Source organism: Mirounga leonina, unplaced genomic scaffold (genome assembly GCF_011800145.1).
Source record: "Mirounga leonina isolate KUSES-001 unplaced genomic scaffold, KU_Mleo_1.0 Mir_154, whole genome shotgun sequence".
Taxonomy (NCBI): Eukaryota; Metazoa; Chordata; class Mammalia; order Carnivora; family Phocidae; genus Mirounga; species Mirounga leonina.
Window position 1 is genome coordinate 65,517,835 of NW_023270389.1, and position 16,510 is coordinate 65,534,344.

General features: G+C 50.3%; 1 protein-coding gene across 1 annotated transcript in view; it reads right to left on the bottom strand.

Annotated features, from left to right (window-relative positions):
- Positions 1–7,725, bottom strand: part of COQ8A (coenzyme Q8A) — a 40,973-nt gene extending 33,248 nt beyond the window's left edge. Inside the window, exon 1 of the mRNA XM_035011011.1 lies at positions 7,622–7,725. The gene's annotated coding sequence lies outside the window, so the exon portion shown is untranslated. The remainder of the gene's footprint in view (positions 1–7,621) is intronic.
- Positions 7,726–16,510: the final 8,785 nt, after the last annotated feature.

Genomic DNA, 16,510 nt, shown 5'->3' on the forward strand with positions numbered 1-16,510 from the left:
CCACCCCACCCCCCACTCCAGCAACCCTCAGTTTGTTTCCTGAGATTGAGAATTCCTCATATCAGTGAGGTCATATGATACATGTCTTTCTCTGATTGACTTATTTCGCTCAGCATAACACTCTCCAGTTCTATCCACGTCATTGCAAATGGCAAGATTTCATTCCTTTTGATGGCTGCATAATATTCCATTGTATATATATACCACATCTTCTTTATCCATTCATCTGTCGATGGACATCTTGGCTCTTTCCATAGTTTGTCTATTGTGGACATTGCTGCTATAAACATCGGGGTGCACATACCCCTTCGGATCCCTGCATTTGTATCTTTGGGGTAAATACCCAGTAGTGCAATTGCTGGATCGTATGGTAGCTCTATTTTCAACTTTTTGAGGAACCTCCATACTGTTTTCCAGAGTGGCTGCACCAGCTTGCATTCCCACCAACAGTGTAGGAGGGTTCCCCTTTCTCCGCATCCCCGCCAACATCTGTCGTTTCCTGACTTGTTAATTTTAGCCATTCTGACTGCTGTGAGGTGTTATCTCATTGAGGTTTTGATTTGGAGTAAATCAACACTTTAAATCAACAGTCTCCTGGAGACACGGCAAGGTTCATGCCCTGAAAAGTGTGTCCACCTGGTTGCAGAAATCATGAGTCATAGAAATTCTGGAGCTGCCAGGGTTCTCAAAGGCCATCTGGCCAGACTGCCCCTTCTGGAAAGCTCTCAAGTTACCTGCACTAAGCATCAGCTTCCCAGCACCAGCAAGCCTAGCCCCTCATGGCCAGGCTTGGTTCTTGTCTCAGACACAAATGGCAGAAAGAAGCAGGAGCCCCACACTGAAGGCCACCTCGGGATGTGCGTAAGCCAGAAGGGGATGCTGGGTATGTGGTCCTCAGATCGCCACACCAACACCCAGCACCAATCTTTATTAGCTGCCCCTCCGAATACCACACGCAGCCCAGGCAGGGATACTGGCACAGGTGCATGCAAACCCCGGTCCTTTTTAAAGTAGGGACCTTGCCCAGACAAGGGTCTCGACGGACAACCATACTCAGGGACAGAAATGGGAAGAGGATCAGCAGGGACACTGTCACCCCCGCCCCATGCCCTAGTGCTTCTGCCAGAATGGACTTCCCTCGATGCACACACACACACACACACACACCCAGAGGTTTTCCTACTTCCATGTGCCTCCTCCCCCTGGAATACCACTTCCTCTGCCCAAATCCTACCCACCCTGACGGAATGGTACACCCTGCCGAGTGACCACCCTCATCTTCCTCCAAACTCCTGCATCTCTTGATGGCCTGAGGTCGCCTCCAGATGGCCTGTGTGACTCTGTGTAGCTGTCCCGTCCCCCTTACTGCGCAGTGAGCTCCTGGAGAGGGGGCCTCTCTTACCCCGTTCTCTCTTCCCCACGGGGGCCACCTCCAGAACTGAACCCAGGGTACTCACTAACTGACGGAGCCCTGACATCTAGAACCCAGAATCCAGGGTCCTGTCCAAGACCACCCTGAGACCCACCCCCCACACACAGCTACCACCACAGCATAGCAGCACCCCCTGTGCTAAGAGGCTCTGGACCTCACCTGAAGAGTTGTGTGTGTGTGAATAGTCCCCACGACCTCGCATCCAGTCCCGCCGATGGCAGGACGTCATCACCAGACCTAGTCTCCTGACGGGAGCAGTGTGGGGACGGCGGACGGGAGAAGATGGATAGGGGAGGGTGGATGGTGAGACCCCCCCAAGGGACAGCCGCCACATGTGATCTCAGGCACACCTGTTCTCCTCCTCAGGCCTGCGCTTCCTCATCTCCTCCTGTACAGAATGGGGTAACTGCCCACGATGGTCTCCACCTCCCAGAGACTAGGACCCATTCATCCCTGGAGCACAGGAGGCCGACCTGGGAGCATATCCAGGGCTGTTCTGAACACAGAGAGCTCACAGGGTCTGGAAAGAACAATGCTCTAAAGAACCGAGCATTGCCCCTTCCAGGCACTGTAGAGACCAAGTGCGGAGAGACAGACCCTGCTTTCCCCCGGGGGGGGGAGGGGCAGCCTTGGTCTCAGGACACAGGCCTCTGGGAAACCCACCTCCCTGCCCCTCTGCCACACTTACACACATGCTCGTGCACACATGCATGCACTTGCACTCACACCACTCACCACACTCACACCCCCATACACTCAGTACTGGCACTCACACACACCCACATGTGCACACACTCGTGCACTCGCACTCACACCACACTCACATACTCATGCCCACTCACACGCTTGTACTCACACACATGCACACCCACCAGCGCACACACTTAAGCATTCACGCTCTCACACACTCATGCTTGCATACTCACCTGCTCTCGCACTCACATACCCATGCACTCCTGTGTACTCACACTCACACCCTCGTAATCACACACAACTCATGTACTCGCACTCACCCATGCAAACATGCACACACTTGTTCACTTGCACTCAAAGTGGCACACTCATGGACTCACAAACGCACTTGCACTCACATGCACTCACACATATTCACACACGCACATTCACTCACCCACCAGGAAGAGCTAGCTCCTCAGTGGCGGGCAGGGGCAGGACCTGGCAGTCAGGAGGACACAACAGGACACTCCCCTGGCTTTCTCTTCAAGCACACCCAGCCCACCCAGTCCCTCCCATCCAGCGGAGGGGGCGGGGGGAAGGGGCTCACTCATTCTACAGCTGCCTCCTTGCTCCCCCCAGAGGCAATGTGCTGTGTTACCCCCCCCCCCCCCCCAAGCCCACATCTCAGAGTCCTCAGATCCCGCCTACCCCTCCCATCCCAGCTCCTCCCCCCCTCCTCCACTAGGACTCTCCCCACCCAGCTGTGCCTTCACTCTCTCCTTCCAGGAAAACCATCCCTCTCACATCCACAAACCTTCTCTCAGCCTTCCTGTGCCAAATATAAAAATCCCCCCGCTGACTGGTCCTCCGTTCCCTGCGCATCCCTGCTCTCAGCCCAGGCAGGCCCTCTCAACTGCTAAGGCAGTTCTACAACCAACCCAGTTCCAGACACACCACAGCACCCCTCAAAGTCCCACACCACCAATGAACGGGCATGGGGAACGTGTCTGTAACAGGACTGTTCTACACCTCGACTGTAGTAATGGTTAGGTGACCATATGCGTTTGTTTTTGGTTTTTTTTTTAGATTTACTTATTTGAGAGAGAGCACGTACATGCACACGAAGGGGGGGTTGCAGAGGGAGAGAGAGAATCTCACGCAGACTCACGCTGAGCACAGAGCCTGATGCGGGGCTCAATCCCAGGACCCCGAGATCATGACCTGAGCTGAAATCCAGAGCCCGCTGCCCAACCGAGCCACCCAGGCGCCCCGAGACCTTACACATTTCTCAAACTGCACAACCACCTACTAGACAGGGTGACTCTACCACATGCAAATTACATCTTAATAAAAAGAGGAGGTGAGTCCCAGAGGTACCTCAACCCCTTCATGTCTAGAACTAACATCACCATCTTCCCCCAAACCAGCTCCTCCCCAAAACTAGAAAACTCAGCCCCTAGTATCCAACCAGCCACTGAATCTAGACCCTCTACCTGCACAGATTTCTATTCTCTTGAATCTATGCCTCACATTCCACCTCCCCTTGTCTGCCCCCTTCCCCGCCATCCACCACCTGAGACACAGGCCACCCTCACTTCTCACAAACTGCCTCACTGGCTCCCTGCCTGGCCACCCTGACCTGCCTTCCATCTGCTCAGCACACACCAGCCCACCATGGCACCCTCCCCATGGCAACGCCCACTGGCCACCAGACCTTTGCCCCCACTGGGCCTCAGCCTCCCTGCACTTCTCTCCCGGGGAAAAGCACCCATCTTTCAGGCCCCAGCAAGCATTCGCCTCCCAGCCTTTCTCCAGCAGAAGCAGCTTGTGCTCCATGCTGGGTCCCCACAGCAGAGGGCCGGTACCCGCTGTGGGTCCTGCATAGTCTGGCCCGGACTGTGCACTTTATCAGGGCAGGGAGCTCATGCTCGCTCTGTCTCTCTCTGTCTCTCTCTCTCTCTCTGGGGGCCCTCTGGGCTGCAGCTGGACTCATGAGCTGGCCTGAACGAAATTCAGCTGAAAATTGCCAGGAGTACAGAGCCAATCCCTCCTGGCTCCTGACCCCAGTGCTGAGAGAAAATGTGTGGAAGCACTGCTCTGCCTCACCCAAACTCACCCAAACCATTAACGGCAGAGCACATGGTGGTCCCTAGACTGCTAACATCCCCCAGGAGTGAGCGCCTAGAAACTTCCACAGCAATTTAGCATCGCCATGCCATGTTTACTGTGCTTTGCAAACACACTGCTCTGCAACAAACTGGGAAAAAATAAAACCCAGTCCTTTGCCACAAGGAGTCTGTGAAGCACTCACCACTGACCCCGCCCCCCCACCCCCAACTCCTGCCTCTTCCTGCTGAAATCCTGCTCATCCTCAGAGCGCCCCCCCCAACGCTCCTCCTCCAAGAAGCCTTCACAGTTTGCACCCAGAGCCCCTAGTCCAAACCACACTGAGGGCCCTGAGGTGGAATCTGCACACCCCCCTTACTACAAGTTCCCCGAGTTCAGGGACCGAAGTGCTGTTCATTTCAATATTCCCAATGCCATGCCTGATGCAGTCAATCCATCCGTAGTTGTTCAATGAGGAGTAAAAAACCAGATCCGCCTATGATTCCAGAGTGGGCTTTTCCTCAGGGGCAGGATGTGGAGGGGCACTGACCCTCAGGGTACACAAGGATTTTCCAGGTTTGGACCAAATGTAGCCCCTCTGCCCCAGGCCAGATGGGATAGGAGGATATTAAAACACACACACACACACACACACACACGTCTAGGGCTCTTGGGACAAGAGCACAGTCACTATTCTACAATACCCTGACTTGTCAATCTGAGCGAAAAACACTTGGCTCTCTCATGAATCTTTTCCACCCACTGAAAATAAATCACTCCCAAGTATGAAGAATAAAAAGACATTTTCAGGGTCATTTCCAACTTTAAATACTCTGTGGGCCCCTGACCTCAAAGCAAGAGGTCAAGGGCTCAGGAGCCTGGAACCCCATAAGGAACAACATGCTTACGGACAGACCAGTGGGTACCCACTCAGCTTTGCAAAGTGCGGGCAGAAGCCCCCTCTCACGTCCTGCACCCAGGGTCCTGGCCCTGTCTCAGAGTCTGCAGACTTCCCCCGTCCCAGAGGCGCCACTCTTGAAGACACGGGCCCTTGAGCTCCCCACACCACTCTCTCCCTTCCACTGGCTCCAAGTTCCTGGCCGTTATTCGGCAGGAATGCACGAACTATTTCCAGATGCCACTGTCAGATCAAGACAACGTTCTATCTAAATATTCCTGTCTAATTTTGCACACAGCTCTTGTTTCAACTGACAAAGATAATGACTCAGTGTCCATGGCTCTTGGCGGAAAATTATCCTGCCAAGTTTGGACTTCTCTAAACTTCTTTTTGAGAAAGGAGAAGTGACCTCTCTGTCCGGATCCTTTTCTAATGGCAACAAAGGGCACCCAGAAGACCACCTAACCGACCAAGGAATGTTACAGGAAAATCCTGATACATACCCACAGGATTAATGAACAAGACAGGGGAATTCATGGGAGGGAGAGGCTTGGGATATTCTTCCCTGCTCTATGCAATAATCACTGTTTTTCAGCTGTTCTGCATCCCCATCGATTCGGTACTTAGAACTTTGGGACATAAATTCCAGGTTATAGTAAAGGCAAAAAAACCTACACTCAGAAGTAAAGCATCTTTCTCTGCATCTTTGACAATGATGCTTCCATCGACCATAGAGGCACTTTACAAATGAAACGTGTCCCCGTGTTGCACGCTCTCATGGAGGGGCACACAGCAAGTGTAGACATCCCCACACATAGGCTTGAAATGCAGCCACTTACTCTGCACACTCAGGGCCGGCCCCTTTCCACATCACAAGACACAGAAGATGACTAAAGCATCACCTTGTGGATAATGGAGTTGGCCTTTCTGCCAGGGTTTGGAAGCTTGAACTTGTTTGGTCACTATTTAAAAACTGTCCCACGGTTATTTCACATGCATATCCCCAACCCTCTTGCAAAGTCTCAAAGATAGAAACCACCAGCCTTCTCCTTCTTTTGCATTCTGGACCCAGCCAATCACTGCCCTGCATCCAGCAGGCAAAGTAAATGCCCATGAGTTTACCTCCTATCGCTCTCCTGTCCCTCCAGGTGTGGAGGTGGGGTCCCTTTGGAATCCCATCTATACAGCTTCTCTCCCTGGTTTAGGATGGGGGCACAGCACTACCCTTTGCCTAAACCTCTCAACTACTCATGGGCAGGTCCCAGAACGCCTTTCTGGCAGCACAAAAAGACTCTTCTTAGAGGCTCAATGGTTCTCAACCAAGGCGATTTTGCCACTTAGGAGACATTCGGCAACGTCTGGAGAAATTTTTGGTTGTCACACTAGTGTGTGTGTTGGGGTGGGGGGGCTGCTTCCAGCATCTAGTAGACAGAGGCCACAGATGCTGCTCTCCATCCTACAACGCACGGGTCACCCTCCCACAGCAAAGAACTGTCCAGCCCAAACGTCAAAAGTCTGAAAACTGGAAAGCCCTATCTCAGGAGACACACAGGGAAGTGCTCACACCATCCGGGTCACTTTTCCTTTGAGGTGCCCAAGGTTAAGCCAAAAATTCTAATAACCCTGCACTGCCTGCCTTATTTGCAAGGCTGAACAAAATACCCTGAGCCATTGCCAGAATCTTAACGATGCTGCTCCTGTGAACCTAGAGCACCCCCTCGTCTCAGGAGAAAGGACCTCCTACCAGGATGACCTGTCCGTCCACAGGAGGACAACTGGCAGGCTGGTATCATGCATGCTCAGATCCTCTGGCAACCACTTAGGCTTGGCAGGCCCGGCTCTTGCGTCTTCCGTCACGCACACCGAAGGCCCCAGTGAGCACGACATGTGTTCCAATGGGCTGTGCCCGGCCAGTGGAGAGCCTCTAGCCCTTCAGGAGGCTGGCACCTCTCAGCCACGTGGAGAGCCCCAGCACCCAGACCTGCCCTGGCAGCATTCCCGGTCCCCGAGGCCCACGGGCAGACTGCGTGTGGTAGGGGGCTGGGACTAGGGACAGGCAGCAGCTCAGGCAATTTAGCCCAAACCTCTCCCTGGGCCCCCAGGGCCTGGAGAAGCAGGAGGACGGACCCAGGAAAAGCTAACGGATGAAAGGAGCAAGAAGGGCCCCCTTTCCCAAGTACACCCCAAACCCCCACCTAAGAAATCCGACAGCGGGGTCGGGCCACGGGAGTCCAAGTTGTGACCGGAGCCTGCAGCCAGCGGCACGCAGAACCCCTGCACACAGCGTGGAGGGTCTGGGAGCGAAGACCCTGAGACAGCCGGGAGGGGGAGGAGGCCGGGCGGGCGCCCCGGGGAGGCAGGCGCAGCGGGCGGAGTTGGGCCCGGGGCTGGCGGAACTGCCACGGGGAAGCCGCCACCCAGGAGCGCGACGCGGGAAGGGCGCGCGCGGGTGGAAGGCAAGCCCGGCTGTGCCCCCGGAGCGCGCGGCGGCCGACGCGCCGCAGCCTTACCCTGCGGCCGGAAGCGGAGCTCCGCGGTCACCTTCGCGCCGCCTGCGCGCGCTCGCCAGCCGCAGCGCCGGCGCCCCACGCGCCCCGGATCTGTTTACCTACTCACCCGTGCCCGGGCTCCCGGCGTCCGCGGCCCCGCCCCGCCTCGTGGGAGCTCCCATTGGCCGCACCGCCGGGCCGGCCACACGCTGGGCGGTGCGGAGCAGAGCGCTCGGCCTGTGCGCTCGCGCCGCTGCCAATGGGGACCGAGGGCGGAGCGAGGGGAGCCAATGGGAGGCCGTCCAGCGCCCGCGGGGTGGGGCGGGGGAAGCCCCTCCCGCCCTTCCCCCCGCGCTGCCCTTTGCCCTAGTTGGGAAACACGGGCGGAGGGAGGGGGCGCGGGGACGGGGACGGGGACGGGACCAGGGCGGGGGGGGTAGTGTGTGCCCCGGGACGAACCCTCTGTCAGCTCTCCGCTCCGGCTGGGGCTCACGGGGCCTTTCTTGCCTCCCGCCCTGCCCTCTAGATATTAGTATATCCTGAAATGTGTGTGTGCATACATGCGAACGTGTATGCCTACCCCGCAGTAACCCAAGACGCCAGTGCCTGGGGCATTCGGGTGAGAAGCACGATGCTCCAATAATCCCCCTGAGATTTCCAAAATTCTTCCTAATGACACAGAGACGGCACTTAGTTTTTTTCCACCAGCATGCAAAACCAATGAGCTACCTCTCACCCTTTGCCCCATCCCCATCTATCTGCTTCCATTTTCAGCAAAATTCATGGAAGCATTACCTGTATTCATTTTCTCTACTTCCTTCTCTCCCATTCTGCCTGAACCCATCTGGTCAGCCCTACCCGCGCCGACCCCCAGACCGGTGCACCTGGGACCTCCATGCTGCCAGACCAAGAAGTCAGTTCTCAGGGCTCATCTAAAGGGTCCCTGGCAGGTGACACAGTTGGCCACGCCCTTCTGTCTCCTCAGTGGTTGCCCTGGGGTGTAATTAACATCCTGCTCCAAGTTAGTACGAGCTTAATTTCAATAATACACAGTAACTTTGCTCCTGTATAGCCCCATTCTCCACCCTCCCCCCGCCCCATGTTGGTATTGTCATAAAATTACATTTTTATACATTGTCTGCCCACCCCACAGATTTATCATTATTGCTTTATGCAGTTGTTTTTAAATCAGGCAAAGAAATAAGAGTTACAAACAAAAAATATACTTATACTTATATATTTATATATTTACCTATATAGTTTCCTTTACAGGGTTCCTTATTCCTTCATGCGGATTTGAGTTACTGTCCCTTTATTTCAGCCTAAAGGACACCATTTATTTTTTTACAGGGCAGATGTGCCCTAGTGATGAATGCCCTCCGGGCTTGTTCATCTGACAAGGTCTTTGTCCTTCATTTTTGAAGGATAGTTTTGCTGGATATAAAATGTTTAGTTGACAGGGTTTCTTTTCTTCAGTGCTTTAAACAGGTCATGCCACAGTCTTACGGCCTCCGTGGTTTCTGGTGAGAAATCAGATGTTAAACTTATTGAGGATCTTTGTACATGATAAGTGGCTTCTTCCTTGCTGTTTTCAAGGTTCCTTGTCTTTGTCTTTTGACAGTTTAATTACCATGTGTCTAGGTGTTTATCCTATTTCTGAGCTTATTCTATTTGGAGTTTGATATACTTCTTAGACATACAGATTAATGTTTTTCATTAAAATTGGGAAGTTTTCTGCCATTATTTCTTCAAATATTCTTTTTTTTTTAAAGATTTATTTATGATCGAGAGAGAGAAAGAGAGAGAGAGAGAAGGGGGCAACGGAGGGAGAGGGAGAGAAGCAGACTCCCCACTGAGCCGATGTGAGGTTCCATCTCAGGACCCTGAGATCATGACCAGAGCCATAATCAAGAGTCAGACGCTTAATCGACTGACCCACCCAAGTGCCCCTCAAATACTCTTTAGATCCCTCTTTCCTCTCTCTCTTCTTCTTGTGGGACTCCTGTTACATATATGTTGGTATGTTGGATGATATCCCACAGATTTCTGGGGCTGGGTTCATTTTTCTTCAATCTTTTTCCTTTGTTTTCTTCAAAGTAGATCATCTGAATTGATCTTTCTTTAAGTCAAGATGCTTTCTCCTGCCTGCTCAAACCTGCGGTGGAGCCCTGGGGGTGAATTTTTCATTTTAGTTCCTGTTTTTCTCAACTCTAGAACTATCTGGTTATTTTTTATAATTTCTATCTTTTTACTGATATTCTCTATTGGAGGAGATATCATTCTCAAAATTTTATTTCATTATTTAGACATGGTTTCATTTAGCTCTTTAAATATATTTAAAATAGCTGATTTAAAGTCTGGCTAGCAGGAGCACCTGGGTGGCTCAGTCAGTTGAGCATCCAATTCTTGGTTTCAGCTCAAGTCATGATCCCAGGATCCTGGGATCGAGCCCCGAGCTGGGCTCCCTGCTCAGTGGGGAGTCTGCTTCTCCCCCTCCCTTTGCCCCTCATCCCCCACTTGTGTGCTCTCTTTTACTCTCTCTCTCAAATAAATCTTTTAAAAATAAATAAATAAATAATTTTTTTTTTTAAAGCAAGTCTGACTAGTAAGCACAATGTCTATGACATTCTCTATGCTTACTGGTTGCTTTTTTTTCTCTATACATGGGCCATACTTTCTTGTTTCTTTGCCTGTCTCATAATTTTTTATTAAGCACTAGACATTTTAAATAACATAATGTGGCATCTCGAGAAACCAGATTCTCATTGACCCCCAGGGTTTGGTTCCTGCTGCTGCTTATTGTAGCTGTTGTTCTTTGTGTAGTGACTTTTGGAAACGAATTCTGTAAAGTCTGATTTTGTTGTACGTGGCCACTAAGGTCTCTATTTGGTTACCTCAGTGGCCAGCTAATAATAAGACAGAGATTTCCTTGAATGCCTGGAAGCAGCAAATCAGCCAGGCTGTGTGCATGATGGGGCATGCCCTCAACATTGACCTCGGCCATTGACAACACTACCTTCACCTAACTTCCTGCTTGTGTGGAGCCTTGAGATTAGTCAGAAGTGATGTCTTCAGGCCTCCTCAGGCCTTTCCTGAGCACACGCACAGCCCTGACTTAGCGGGGTCCTCCTTAAAACTGAATTTTACACAGAAGTACACAGATGGGCCTAGGAGAGGGTTCAGGAGTCTGACTAAAGTTTGGTCAAGCAAAGAATCTTCGCCAATCCCTGGGACATTTGGGGTATAAATTAAACAACATGCGGCTAAGAATAAAAACAACTTAAAACTGTGTGACGGTCAAAACCACCAATGCAGAAGTCGCTGTTTCACAGCGGGAACAGGCATGAAGAATAGAGTCACGGCCTGCACCCCTGCTCTCCACAGGCTTCCCTGTGTGCTCGCCCCCCACGCCCAGGGCTCTCAGAGGGTGTGGCATTATGTGAACACACGTGTTTAATAACTATTTCATTTGCTGAATATAAGAAAGTAGGAATTAAAACAAATTGCATTACTGCTGTGAGTCCATGAATTTCTCATAACACCTTCACAAACCACAGTGTGGGAAATGCTGGTTTAAGGTGACCACAAGGGTCTTCCTCCCCCTGAAACTTTTCCCTGTTTTGAAAAACTTTTGAACATTTGAATTAATGTATTCCAATCTTCTATTAGGTAATATCTTCACATGACTTTCTAAAAACTATTTTTAAAAGGTTTTCAGTGAAGTGTCCCTTGCTCCTACTCTCTCCTGCCCAATTCCCAACCCCAATGCCCCCACACACAAATGTGACCACTACAATTACATTTCTTATCTCTTTTCAATGTTTCTTTTTAAAGATTTATTTATTTATTTGAGAGAGAGAGCAGCAGGAGCGGATGGGGAGGGCCAGAGGGAGAGGGAGAAACAGACTGCCCGCTAAGGGCAGAGCCTGAGGCAGGGCTCGATCTCACGACCGTGAGATCATGATCTGAGCCAAAATCAAGAGTCGGAGGCTTACCCAACTGAGCCACCCAGGCACCCCTCAATGTTTCTTTATATATATGAGCAAAGACACACACGCACTCATATTCTATGCATTCATATTATATACACTCTGTTGTTTTTTCATTGAACAATATAGCCTGAAACTTTCCAAATTTGTACACAGAGAAGCATCCTCACTCTTTTTTCAGTATTATGTTATGTGGACGAGCCAAAATTTCTTTAACTAGTCTCCCACTGATTAATGTGCGGACTGTCTCTACTCTTTCACTATTTCAAACAGTACTGCAGTTAATAACCCTGTTTTCGAAATGTGATTAGCCTGGACCTCCATGAGGCTGGGTTGGCGGGCAGAGAGCGTTGTGCCAGGACAGAGCCCACAAGTGCCCTTGCTGTGCCCAGAGGCCTGACATGCATGATTCACTGACTCCAAGACTAATCACACAACCCCCCAAACACCCAGTGGTGAAAACAGATCATTTCCAGAGCACCAGAGATGCACCATCACACACCACAATCTGAGGAGGTCACCAGACTTGGGAAAATCCAACCTAGTCCTGCTAAGAGAGTGACTTCAAGGAATCCCCAAGCCTGTTCAACGAAGGGAAGACTAATGACTATATTTAGCCAACTGCACAATTGGAAGTAATTAAGCACATTACAGAAGAGGCTCAGCTCCCTGTGACTGGAGACAGCCTGGCCCAACCCATGAATCACGTCTGCCCATGCTTGCAGCACGCGTCCCACTTCTCAATAGGGTATTATTTCTCTTTTTCAGATTAATTTCTTGTCAACACACCATCACATATGGACATTAGCCAAGTAAGCCTAATTGTTGGTTTGACTTTTTTTCTATTTTTACACTATAGTAAAATGCACAGATCTTAAGACTATAGGTCACCAGTTTGTACAAATGAATATATGATGTAACCAACACCCTGATTAAAATGCAGAACAATTTCTCTCCCTCTAAAATGTTCCTCCATGCCCTCTTCCCAATCACTCCCCACCTCACCCCAGGCAACTGTTCTAAGTTGATTTTGTTAAGAAGAAATAGCTAATTATATGACAGGAATTGGGAAGTAGCATCCTCTGAATCAAAAAAGGGTGTGTAATTCATTCTCCTGTCCTTAAATTCTCGAGTTAGTGTGGGGAGCCATCCTGGTTGCTGAGTATGGATTTGACTTTGTTCTCCCTCAGCCACTGGATACTTTCTTAAAACTTGTTGGGGGGAGGGGGGCACCTAGGTGGCTCAGTCGGTGAAGCATCTGCCTTTGGCTCAGGTCATGATCGAGCCCCACCTTGGGCTCCCTACTCAGTCCCTTCCCCCACCCTGCTCATGCTATCCATCTCTCTCTCTCACATAAATAAATTAAATATTTAAAAAAAATTTTTTTTAATTATTTAGAGTAGTTTCTAGCTTTGGGCCCCAAGTTCATAGACTAGAGAAGCAGCAACATGCTGGAAACTGGAAGCCATGAGCGGAGCCTAACCGTATGTGGGCAACTCGAACCCTGTCCCTCTGAGACATACAGAACCAGGGTTGAGACAGGGGGGCTGTGAAGGGGGAGTTCAGGAAGGAGAAGAGCCATGTGCCCAAGGCAGGGAGGAGGCCTACAAGGAAAAGAACTCCAGCCTGGAGGTGAGGGCAGCCCAAAGGCACACGCAAGACTCCACTTTGCCAATGACCAAGGAGGTTGAAGGTCAGTGTGAACTTTCAATCAAGAGCAGAGAGAGCCTGTCTCCTTTGGGGGAAACAAGCAATCCCTGATGGAAAGGTGGGAACCTTCTAGTCTGGGGAGGGCAGAATGTCCCACTGGTAACTGAACTTGGGGTTTTAGTTTCTTTTTCCGTGCCAGTGCAAGAGATGATGTCACACAGTCACCTTGGTCATGGCAAAGCATTTCACACAGTCGCTCCCACCCCAAGAACCCCAGGGGTGTGTGCAGTGGGGAAAGGGTGTGCAGGAAGACAGTGGTAGGAGCGAGGGCAGATAATGGTGGGTGTATCAGCTGACAGAAAAGTTCCCTGCCTCCTGGTGCTATGGACCCCAGGGAAGGGTAAAAGTCAGGAGTTCTGCATCCATAGGGATACCTAGAGGTACCTCTTACCCAGAGTTCCTGGGGCAGTGGGTGCCTGGGTGGGGAGTGGGGAGCTATGAATTTAACGGAAGGGCAAAGCTCTGAGATCACTGCTCTGGACCACAGGGAGGGGTACTGCTCGCCAAGTTCAGAGTGACAGCAGGGCAACTGTCCTTCCTGAGGAGTCACAGGGACCTGGGGACTCGTTTGATGGCCAGACAAGAGACCAGTGCTCCCTGCTTGCATCTGAAGGTCAGACTGACTTCGGCCCCTACTATGGGCTAAACTTGCTGCTAATAGGGCAAATGGGGAATTAAGCCAGTTCTCTTTTTTAAGAATTGATTTATTTGAGAGAGAGAGATAATGAGAAAGAGCACGAGGTGGGGTGAGAGGGAGAAGCAGGCTCCCCGCTGAGCAGGGAGCCCGATGCGGGACTTGATCCCAGAACCCTGGAATCATGACCTGAGCCGAAGGCAGATACTTAACCGACTGAGCCACCCAGGCGTCCCTAAGCCAGTTCTTCATGGGGGAAAATACAAGGCAGGATCGCCCTGCACCCTGACTTTGTGGGGCAATTTAGGTCTCACCTGACCCCAAGATAGCAGCAACTTCTAGAACTTGTGCTCCAACTAACTTGGGCTGCCACACCCCTTGGCTTTCTGCCTCTGGGGCTTTGCTCTTACTGCTCCCCAGCCTCCCATGCCCTCCATTTCACGCCTGTGAGTCTTACGCTCCTACTCGCTCTCTAAGCCTAATTCCAATGTTACTGATGCCTCTCTGGTCCCCTCAGCCAGATGCAATCAGTCTCCTTTAACTTTCATAGGACTTTGTTTTAGCATGTGCATGCCTCTTTTTCACATTACATCTAATGGTGTATTGTAGGTAGGAGCCAACTCATCTTTTTTTATATCTAATACATTGTAAGCTGCATGACTTGATATTTCCCATAGTGCCTTGTTCCTAGAAAGTACCCCTAAATTAAAAAAAAAAAAAGTGGGGCACCTGGGTGGGCCAGTCAGTTGAGCGTCTGACTCAATTTTGGCTCAGTTCATGATCTCAAGGTCCTGAGACGGAGCCCAGAGTTGGGCTCCATGCTCTGCACAGAGTCTGCTTCTCTCTCTCTGCCCCTCACCTTGCTTTGCGCACCCGTGCGAGCTCTCTCTCGAATAAATAAATAAATAAAATCCTAAAACAATTGCTACCAAGATGCGGTAGCCATTGGGAATGTCTTTCCGACACCTCTTATCCTCCTCCTGTGTAGTCACCACCAGCGCCAGAGGCCTTGGCCTCACCCAATTCCAGGCATGGTCCCCTGTGGTCTAATAAGCCGATCTCAACCCACTTGCCACAGGGATAGGTTTTTTTGAGGCTGAGCCGATCAGCATATGGATGGCATGCCCATAGCAGTTGGCCCTGGGTGGTCCAATCAGAATGAATTTCAGGACTTGTGCTCAGTGGCTACGGGAAGCAATAGCCCCACGCTCTCCAGGCTCATTGTCAAGAAATTTCAACTAAGTTGTTCAGTTCCAACGGAGCTGCTGTTCACAAGCATCTGGCACCAGGAAGAAAGCCAGCCTAAAGGGAATCTGGCCCACAAAGTAGGACAGGGCAGAGAGAATCAGACAGATGGCATTGAGCCCTGGCTAAACCATATTGGAAGCTTGCCCTAACAGTTACCTTTTAAGCCATGTGAACCAATAAATTCTCTTCATGGTTTCTCCTACTTGCCACCCAAAGCATCATCCTAACCATTGTACTGGGAATGCAGCACCGCGGTGAGTATTGTGGGTTCACACACGTGCACACTCACAGGCCACCTTACTAGGGAGGGGAAACCCCCCCCACACACCTCCTTTGGTAACAATTACTAAGACATGAAACTGATGTCTTTTAATAATTTTCTGTTTTAAAAATGATTTTGGAGCACCTGGGTGGCTCAGTTAGTTGGGCTGACTCTTGGTTTCCGCTCGGGTCATGATCTCACAGTCGTGAGATCAAGCCACATAACAGGCTCTACGCTCAGTGCTTAAGACTTTCTCACTCTCGGGGCGCCTGGGTGGCTCAGTCGTTAAGCGTCTGCCTTCGGCTCAGGTCATGGTCCCAGGGTCCTGGAATTGAGCCCCGCATCGGGCTCCCTGCTCGGCAGGAGGCCTGCTTCTCCCTCTCCCACTCCCCCTGCTTGTGTTCCCTCTCTCGCTGTGTCTTTCTCTGTCAAATAAATAAAAAAATCTTAAGAAAAAAAAAAAAAAAGACTTTCTCACTCTCCCTCTGCCCCTCTCCCAGTTTGTGCACACTCTTTCTCTCATAAATAAATAAATAAATAAATAAATAAATAAATAAATAAATAACATCTTTTTAAAAATTATTATGCAATTTTACCCGAATTCTTAAGAATATCTCAGACTCTAGCAACTGGTAGCAAATTGTAAAATATTTTTCCTTTAAAAAAATTTATTGTTTGTGACACTTTTTAGTACTTAAATTAATAATATCAGCTTTAGTTTTAAAGTTTATTTTTTTTTTTAGTAATGTCTACACCCAATGTTAGGCTTGAAACCATGACCCCAAGATCAAGAGTCATATGCTCTTCCTACTGAGCCAGCCAGGCACCCTAAAGTCAACTTTTACCTTAATGTGAAGTTTGTATTTTCAACATTTTCCTTAAAAGGTGAAATGGGGTTCTAATACTTGAGAGGAGATACTGACCTTTTCTTGACTAATCCCATGCTTTGACACTATTTACAACTTTAAGATTTTCCAACCTGCTTGTTCACTTGCTTTCTTGGCGAGCGTCCCTGAGCATCTTCTCTAGGGGCCCAGCTCCTTGTGAGCTGGGACCACGTCTTATGT